This window comes from Pinus tabuliformis, chromosome 4_2 (genome assembly GCF_031772625.1).
Source record: "Pinus tabuliformis cultivar Carrire ecotype Pingquan chromosome 4_2, CPIR1, whole genome shotgun sequence".
NCBI classification, from domain to species: Eukaryota; Viridiplantae; Streptophyta; class Pinopsida; order Pinales; family Pinaceae; genus Pinus; species Pinus tabuliformis.
The window spans coordinates 973330953-973339860 of NC_142304.1; positions in this window are offsets into that span (position 1 = coordinate 973330953).

The following is an 8908-nucleotide window of genomic DNA, read 5'->3' on the forward strand; positions in this document are numbered from 1 at the left end:
AAGAGGGAATTATTAGAAGCCATGAAAGAGAGTGGGTCTGTTGATTATGAGATTCAAGACTCAACTTCTATCGCTTCCACCAATGACCCCTTTCACTATGTTCATCCTTCTAATGGCACTGGCCAACCATCAAAAGGAACAAAGAGAACAAACATCCAAAGTTTTTTCTCATCCTTTGCCAACATTGCCTCTTCTAATGCCACTTCCTCCCAACCAAGTCGTCAACCCACTTTGGATCAACATTGGAAAAAACAATGCAAAGAAACTTCTCATCAATACATTGCTAGATGGTGGTATGATTCAGATATCCCATTTAATGCTGCTCACTCACCTTATTACCAAGCTATGTGGGACTCTGTTATAGTCGCAGGAAATGGCTTCAAACGCCCTAGTATGCATGACTTGAGAGGAGCTCTTTTGTAAAAATAGATATCTTCCATTGATGAGTATTTGGTTGAGTTTAAAGATTCATGGCTCAAAACAAGTTGTTCCATCATGTCAAATGGATGGTCCAATGGAAAGAACCGCACTATCATTAATTTCCTTGTTTATTGCCCAGGAACCATGTTTTTGAGATCAGTTGATGCATCTGATAAGGTGAAGGATGCAGCTCTTCTATTTGAGATTTTGGATGACATTATTCAGGAAGTTGGGGAGCAGAATGTTGTGCAGGTCATCACCGATAATGCCTCAAACTATGTTCTTGCTGGAAAGATGCTTAAGTCCAAATATAGGACCATATTTTGGACTCCATGTGCTGCACATTGCATAGACCTCATACTTGAGGACATAGGCAAAGTGGAGTGGGTAAAAAACACTGTAGAGCATGCCAAGTGCATTACAAAATACATTTACAACCACTCATTGGTATTGAACCTAATGAGGAAAAACACTGGCGGAAAAGAGTTTGTTAGGCCTACAATTACAAGATTTGCAACTCACTTCCTCACGTTGCAATGTTTCAATGGTCAACATAAAAACTTGTAGAAAATGTTTTCTTTTGAATAATGGTCTAAATCTCAGCGGGCTTGTATACAAGATGGAAAAGACACCAAAAAGAAAGTGTTTGACAATTATTTTTGGAAGAGGTCTGTAGAGCTTGTGAAAATTACCGAGCCCCTTGTTAAGGTGCTAAGGATGGTGGATGTGGAAAAATTGGCCATGGGCTACATTTATGAGGCTATGGATCAGGCAAAGGAGCAGATACGGGAAACTTACAAGGACAGGTTAGCTAAATATGGCTGTATATGGGAGATCGTTGATAACAGATGGAACAATCAACTCCATCGTCCTATACGTGCAGCTGGGTATTTTTTGAACCCAAAGTATCATTATAAAGATCGGCTAGGAGATCTGCATGATGGGGAGGTTAGCGCTAGATTCATTGATTGCTTAGAGCGCATGGTCCCTACCCATGCAGAGCCGTTGGAAATACATAGAAAACTTACTGTTTTCACTATGGCAGGTGGTACCTTTGGCAAAAACTTGGCAAATATGGCAAGAGATGTGGATCAACCAGGTATGCAATTCCAATTTCCAATTTGTTTTTCTTTTCAAGTTAAAATTGTTTACGTTCTTTACAATTCAAATTATAAACTAAGTTACTAATTAATATCTTTTTCTTTGCAGAACGTTGGTGGGAGTCATTTGGTGGCCATCGTCATCAATTGCAAAGGTTTGCAATTAGAGTCCTCAGCTAACTTGCAGTGCTTCAGGTTGTGAGCGCAATTGGTCTGTTTTTGAGCGCATACACACAAAGAAGAGAAACCATTTGGAACAAAAATGTTTAAATGACCTTGTTAATGTGCAATACAACCTTCGACTGAGGAGGAACCAAATGATGAACAAAACACCTGATCTAGATCCCATTGTGTTGGACGATATTGACCCAACATCAGGATGGGTGGAGGAGACTGAAGATCCTATGTTTGAGGCTGATTTTGATATCGACATGGGTTTAGCGGGGGATGAAGCAGATTTTGTGGCGGCATCAGAACCAGGATCAGTAGCGGCATCAAGGAAGGGCAAAGAACCAATGGAAGGCACTAGTCGTGCAGGTTGACAAACCCATGCTTCCATTAGGTCCACTTCTATTGTTATTGGTGGCATTGCTACTGAGGTTGCAGATCAGGCTGAGGCATCCTTAGACTCTGAACCAGATGATGTCTATGTAGCTCCTGATGATGATCCTGTGCCTAGTAGTGGTGATGAACTTGATGATTGATCATGTGTACACTGTAGACTTATAGTAGGCCGATGGCCTCATAGCTTGCAGCATTGTTTTTGGACTTTATAGGCCATTTAGAGCCTCATTGCTTATGTATTTTTCTATTTTGTCGATGATATGTATTGCACTCGGTGCCATTTTGATATATTCACCTTTACATGGTATATAAATGATCAAACTTTGCATATTTTGTCTCTATTGGCTTGGAATCATGGTTTTAAATCTTAAAAATAGTTTTGTTTCATTGAAAATTAATTATTTAATGTATTTTTTCTAAAATCGGTTCGTTTAGACCAAACCAGTTCCAGTTTGACCGGTTCCAGTCGGTAATTCGGTTCATTAGGTGGACCGGTCCGGTCACCAATTCCGAATTTAAAAACATTGATTTGGAATTGACAACGAGTGAAGTTCTGGTTGTTTCGGCTTCTAAGAAAAGTTGTTTGACCAGAGATCACTAAAATTTAGTGTTTCAAGTGTATTTTTGTTGATCTAGATTGTCATTGATGTTAATATGGCAATATTCTGGGATACTAAATGATGATATGATGAGATAGGATTGAATACAAACATAATAGAAGCAGTGGACCCGAGGAGGAAAGATATCGGAAGCCATCGGAAGAGAAGGAGAAAGAGCAAAGAGGAACACATCAGCGGAGAAAGAGTTAAAGGGAGGAACAACGATATCGGAGGAGCAAAGAATCCAATTCGAGAAACAACCCGTGGAAACCTTTTAACAAAAGTCCACAACGCATCGGAGAAATTATATTGACGGATTTATTATGTGTCATGTTGAGATCCTCGATGCGATATGAGCATTACGGACCCGATAGGACTATCGACACATGTTTATTGTAATATCGCGTCCGCTGCATCGGAATTTATGTACCGCAAGTCTTGAAGGAATGTCACTCTAAAACTGCGATTGCAATATAAGGTGCAGACCCAATCGCTCCAATAAAGCACTCCCTAATGTAATATCGCATCCACCTTAATATAACAATGATATCGGAGAAGTATTGTGGACCCAATGGTTCCATTACAATATGTCGTAATACAACATCACATCTGCCATATTGCAAGTCTTGAAGGGATGTCACGATTAAAACTTTCGATTGCGATAATATTGTGGACCCGATGGATTCATTAAAAACAGTTTATTGAATATTGCATCCGCTCCATTGGAAGACAGAGCATGTGCACACTTGTAAAACCTTTGATTTTCATGAAGTTGTGATTGCGGGATTAAAGGAATGACTCTAATTCTCATGAAGTTGTTGTTGCGGGATTAAAGGAATGACTTCGATTCTCATGAAGTTACGATTGCAGGATTAAAGGTGATGACATGGCATGTGGGACCTCCATGTGGGTATTGCCTCACCTATGTGGTTTCCGTGAATAAACAAGTCTATGATATAATTGGATGAAAGGACCTCTGATATATATTTTAATATACAAGTCGGTCTCCCTCCAATAAACATGTCGTTTGGGTATTGGTGAAACCTGTATAAATACAGGTCAAATGCTTCACCTCACGTAAGAATCTCGGGTATGAATTATAGAGAAGAAGGAACCGTTCACAACCTGTGAACTTGAAGAAACCGAGGAAGTCGAAGGTTGAGCAATTTTGTTGATTGGGTTAATCTTTGAAAGGCTCGAACCTGTGATGAACTAATCTATGGAAGAAGTACATAATGCAACCTGAAGAACAATTTTTTGAATCGAAATAAGGTTTCATCTATCATCATTTGAAGGGAGCAGTAGACAACACCAGCATTGAAGTATTTGTGAGTTTGTTTCTTGGAAGTAAGATATCGTGATGGTAAGAACAATAAGAAGCAGTCACTCCTGAAACAGTTACTGCAATAGTAAGAACAAAGGGCTGAAAACAGAGAATTGTTTTTGTACCGACATTGAGGCTTAACGCAGTCTATTAAAGATATCTTGTTGAAAAGCTTCAACAGATCTTGGAGACAGTATTGAAGATCATAATGCATTGTTGAAAACATCATGAGGTAACTTTGTAGACTTTGTTTGGGTAAATATGAAGAGCAATGGTGACACCTTCTATGACACAAGGTTGTCATTGATGATGTAACATGGAGACTACAGTGAAGCTGTAGATTGACAGAACACAGTCAAGAAGATTTTGAGAGCAATCTATTATAATCAAAGCATTTCTTGACAAAGAAAACCTATAGGGTTGAAGCCCTTGGCATTGGTGCCTCAGAATTGGAAGAATTGGTGTCCTTGGAGTTGGTGCTCCTAAATCCAAGGTTGGTGCCTTGACAAGATAGGGTTGGGGCCCTTGGTGTTGGTGCCTCAAAATTGGAAGGATTGGTGTCCTTGGAGTTGGTGCTCCTAAATCCAAGGTTGGTGTCCTGACAAGATAGGGTCGGAGCTCTAGTGGTTGGAGCCTAACAAAAGACCAAGTTGGTGCTTAGCAACAGGTTGGAGCCTGGGGAATTGAAGACCAATGTCTTCATCAAGGGTTGGAGCCTGGGGAATTGAAGTCCAGTGTCTTCATCAAGGGTTGGAACCCTAAATATTGTACTTGATTCATTATAAATATTATATTAATAAAACCATTTATTCCTATTGGTTATTTTGTGTTCTAAATATAATTGATTTAACTGGTATAAGTAACAATTGAAAAGGAATACTGATTCACCCCCCTCAGTATTTCAAACAATTGGTATCAGAGCCAGTACTTTCACACAAAGCCTAACAGCTTGAAGGTTGATCAATTAGAACACAAATGGTGAAGCCAAGGAAGAAATTCTCCAATCCTCCTAAAGATGTGTCTCCCTCAGCCACCGAAGTTGAAATCAATCAATTTGTGAAGGCTCCATTGTTCAATCGAAACTTTAATATATGGGAAGCAAGTATGAGGAATTTCTTAAAGACTCGAGGCATTGAAGTATGGAAATCAGTAATTGTTGATAACATGATGGATGAAGAATCCAAGGAGTACAATGCAAAAGCAAGGAAGGAAATCTTGAATGGGCTACCAGATTCTATAAAGGACAATTTAGAAAAGTGTTCATCAGCAAAGGGTATATGGGACAAACTTCATGACCTTCACTCAAAAGGAGCATTGACCATGACCACTAGTCAAGAAGATGATGGAAAGTAAGAAGGAAATCCAGAACCCATCTTGGAAGCTGAAGATAAGAGTGATAACATCAAGGCTAAAGAAGACCTAGAAGATAAAGAGAATGAAAAATATTTTGAAGAAGATATCTTCGCTAAACTTATGGCTGCGTTTGAAAAAGGAAAAGAAGGAACTTAAGAAGAAAACACTAGTTGGCGACCAAGACCAAGCAAGGAAGGAAGTTGACGTTGTCAAGCTTCAAGTACAAAAAGGGATGAAGAGCTTGCCAAGCTATAGGAGGAATTTCATCAAAACAAAAGAAAGCATCATGAAGAAGTCATATCCATGACAAATCAATTGGATAAGGAAAAGAAACGGGAAGATAACTTATCAAGCCACCTTGAACAAAGGCACAAGAGCTTGAACAAACTTGAAGCAAAGATTGGTAAATACAACGAAGAGGTCTCATCCCATAGATCACAACTAGAAGAAGCAAGGAAACAAGTACAAGGAACTGAGAAGACAATGGAAGCATTGGTAATCATAGAAGGACAGATTGATGAAGCAGAAAATGAAAGAAACACCATGATATGCCAACTAAAAGCAAAGGATGAAGATATATTCGAACTAAAATCTAACCTCAACCTTCTCAAGGCTGAAACATGTAAAGCTGCAAGGATCATGGAAGAAATGGAGAGTAGTCTAGCTAAGGAAAATGGAGAAATTCTCAGAATGAAATCATATATCATCTCCCTTAAAATAGAAGCAAATGAAGCAATACGTATCAAGGAAGAGTTGGAGAAACAACTTGCTACGAAGAATAATGATTGCGAAAGATTGGAAGAAGAGATTGTCTCCCTCGGGAAAAAGGTAGAAGGGATGGACAAATTTTTGAAGAGCTCCCAAGCCTTGGATGACATGCCCAGCCATCAAAGATCTCCATTTGATAAATCAGGTTTTGGTTATGAAGGAGAATCCTCAAGCAAAAATGATGCTTCAAACAACAAGGATGCGAGGAAGCTAGAAAGAAATATTGATGCCAAAGGCAAGGATAAGAGTCAAGGCAACAATGAAGGAAGTCTTGTTCCAAGAAGAAATGTAGATGATGTCAAGGATGCAAGAAGCAATGGTTATAATCAATGAATCTCAAGGCAGAAAGACTTCAGACGTACATCAAGGAAACCTTCTTCTCCCAGGTACAAAAGTATATTTCTTGGTTATTGCTATTCTTGTACAAACTTTGGACACATGGAAAAAGATTGTAGGGCATATCACAAAGATAGACATTATGGTCCTTGACAATCTCCGAGAAGGAATTTTGCAAGAAATCCTGAATTCTCATTCATGAACAACATAGAGTGCTTCAAGTTTCATAACATTGGGCATATGGCACATGATTTTAACTTGACTTGGGCACCTACTCAAGCTAGAACTATGCCAGAGAAGAAAGTTACACAATTATGGAGAAGAAAGCAAATACAATCCAAAAATCTCTTGAACTTTCCAACCAACAACACATGTTGTTGACCTAATGAAGATGTCCTTGATATTTTGAGTGTTTGATGATGGGATTCTACCAAAAAGAAAGATCATGCATACGATTAGGGGAAGCTTGTTATTCTTGATCATTATTGCAGAAGCTATCTGTGAAAGGGTCCTTATGAAATCCTTGTTGAGTTATATTGACAATCATTATTTGATAGATCATTCCTCACACTCCATTGAAGAACATGATCTCTTATCTATCAAATGGACTATTGTTGAAGATGTCCTTCCACTTGATTACTAAGTAGAAATTGGAGCAACAGAGAAGGCCATCTAATACTAGAGAAATAAGGCAAATAACTATGTTGTTGTTATTAAAGAAGTTGAATGTCTCAACTTAGGGGTTTAATGTCAGAATGGGTAAATTATGGATACAAATAGAGACAACCTTCAAACAAACAGATACATTTAGGAATGAAGCTTGAAGCAAGAGAAGTTGGCAGCATCAAACATAATGGAAGTTTTACAAAAATTTGTCAATCAGTAGGAAGAATTTAAAAGGTAGTCACAGATTGGATATCAAAATCTGCTAGTAGAGATAACTTGCAAAAACTTTTACTAGAACACAAGGAAAAATGACTCATCAAAAGGACTATAGAAAGAAGAATGTTGCACAGTCGAATATAAGCTCGGTTTGATGTTGGTCACTTTGAAAAATAGCAACAGTGAGGCACAACCTCTCACCATTTCATCCAAATGTAATGATGTTAAAATATTGGATGGTAGTGACTTAAGGAGAAGCACATAAATACAGAGGAACTCATATTTGAAGAAAGATAGCGAGAAAGACAATTTCAGTGGCATTTTCTCTTGTTTCGGGCTATGAAGACCTCTTAAATCTGACTATGTAGACAACAGAATACGGGAAACAATCCTTCTATCTTGAGCAAAAAGAAGAGCACCATGACAAGGGGAGTAACATACCCATGAAATCTATTATTCATAAAGAGGAGAAGCACCTTGACAGGCGGAGCAGTTCGACAGGGGGAGTCCGTGCACTCCTTTGCCATTGATGTCAAAGGGGGAGAGAAGAAGAATATTGTCATCAATGACAAAGGGGGAGATTGTTGATCTAGATTGTCATTGATGTCAATATGGCAATATTCTGGGATACCAAATGATGATATGATGAGATAGGGTTGAATACAGACATAATAAAAGCATTGGACCCGAGGAGGAAAGATATCAGAAGCCATCGAAAGAGAAAGAGAAAGAGAAAAGAGGAACACATAAGTGGAGAAAGAGTTAAAGGGAAGAACAACGATATTGGAGGAGCTAAGAATCCAATTCGAGAAACAAACCGTGGAAACCTTTTAACAAAAGTCCACAATGCATCGGAGAAATTATATCAGCGGTTTTATTATGTGTCACGTTGAAATCCCTAATGCAATATGAGCATTATGGATCCGATAGGACTATCGACACATGCTTATTGTAATATCGCGTCCGTCGCTTTGGAAGTTATGTACCGCAAGCCTTGGAGGAATGTCACACTAAAACTGCGATTGCAATATAATGTGTGGACCCGATCGCTCCAATAAAACACGGCCTAATGTAATTTCGCATTCGCCTTTATATAATATGCCTTAATATAACAACGATATCTGAGAAGTATTGTGGACCCAATGGTTCCATTACAATATGTCGTAATACAACATCGAATCTGCCATATCACAAGCGTTGAAGGGATGTCACGATTAAAACCTCCAATTCCAATAATATTGTGGACTCTATGGATTCATTAAAAATAGTTTATTGAATATCGTATCTCTCCATCGGAAGTCATAGCATGTGCACACTTATAAAACCTTCGATTTTCATGAAGTTGCAATTGCGGGATTAAAGGAATGACTCTGATTCTCATGAAGTTATGTTGCGGGATTAAAGGAATGACTCTAATTCTCATGAAGTTGTGATTGCGAGATTAAAGGTGATGATGTGGCATGTGGGACCTCCATGTGGGTATAGCCTCTCCTATGTGGTTTCCGTGAATAAATAAGTCTATGATATAATTGGATGAAAGGACCTCCGATATATATTTTTAT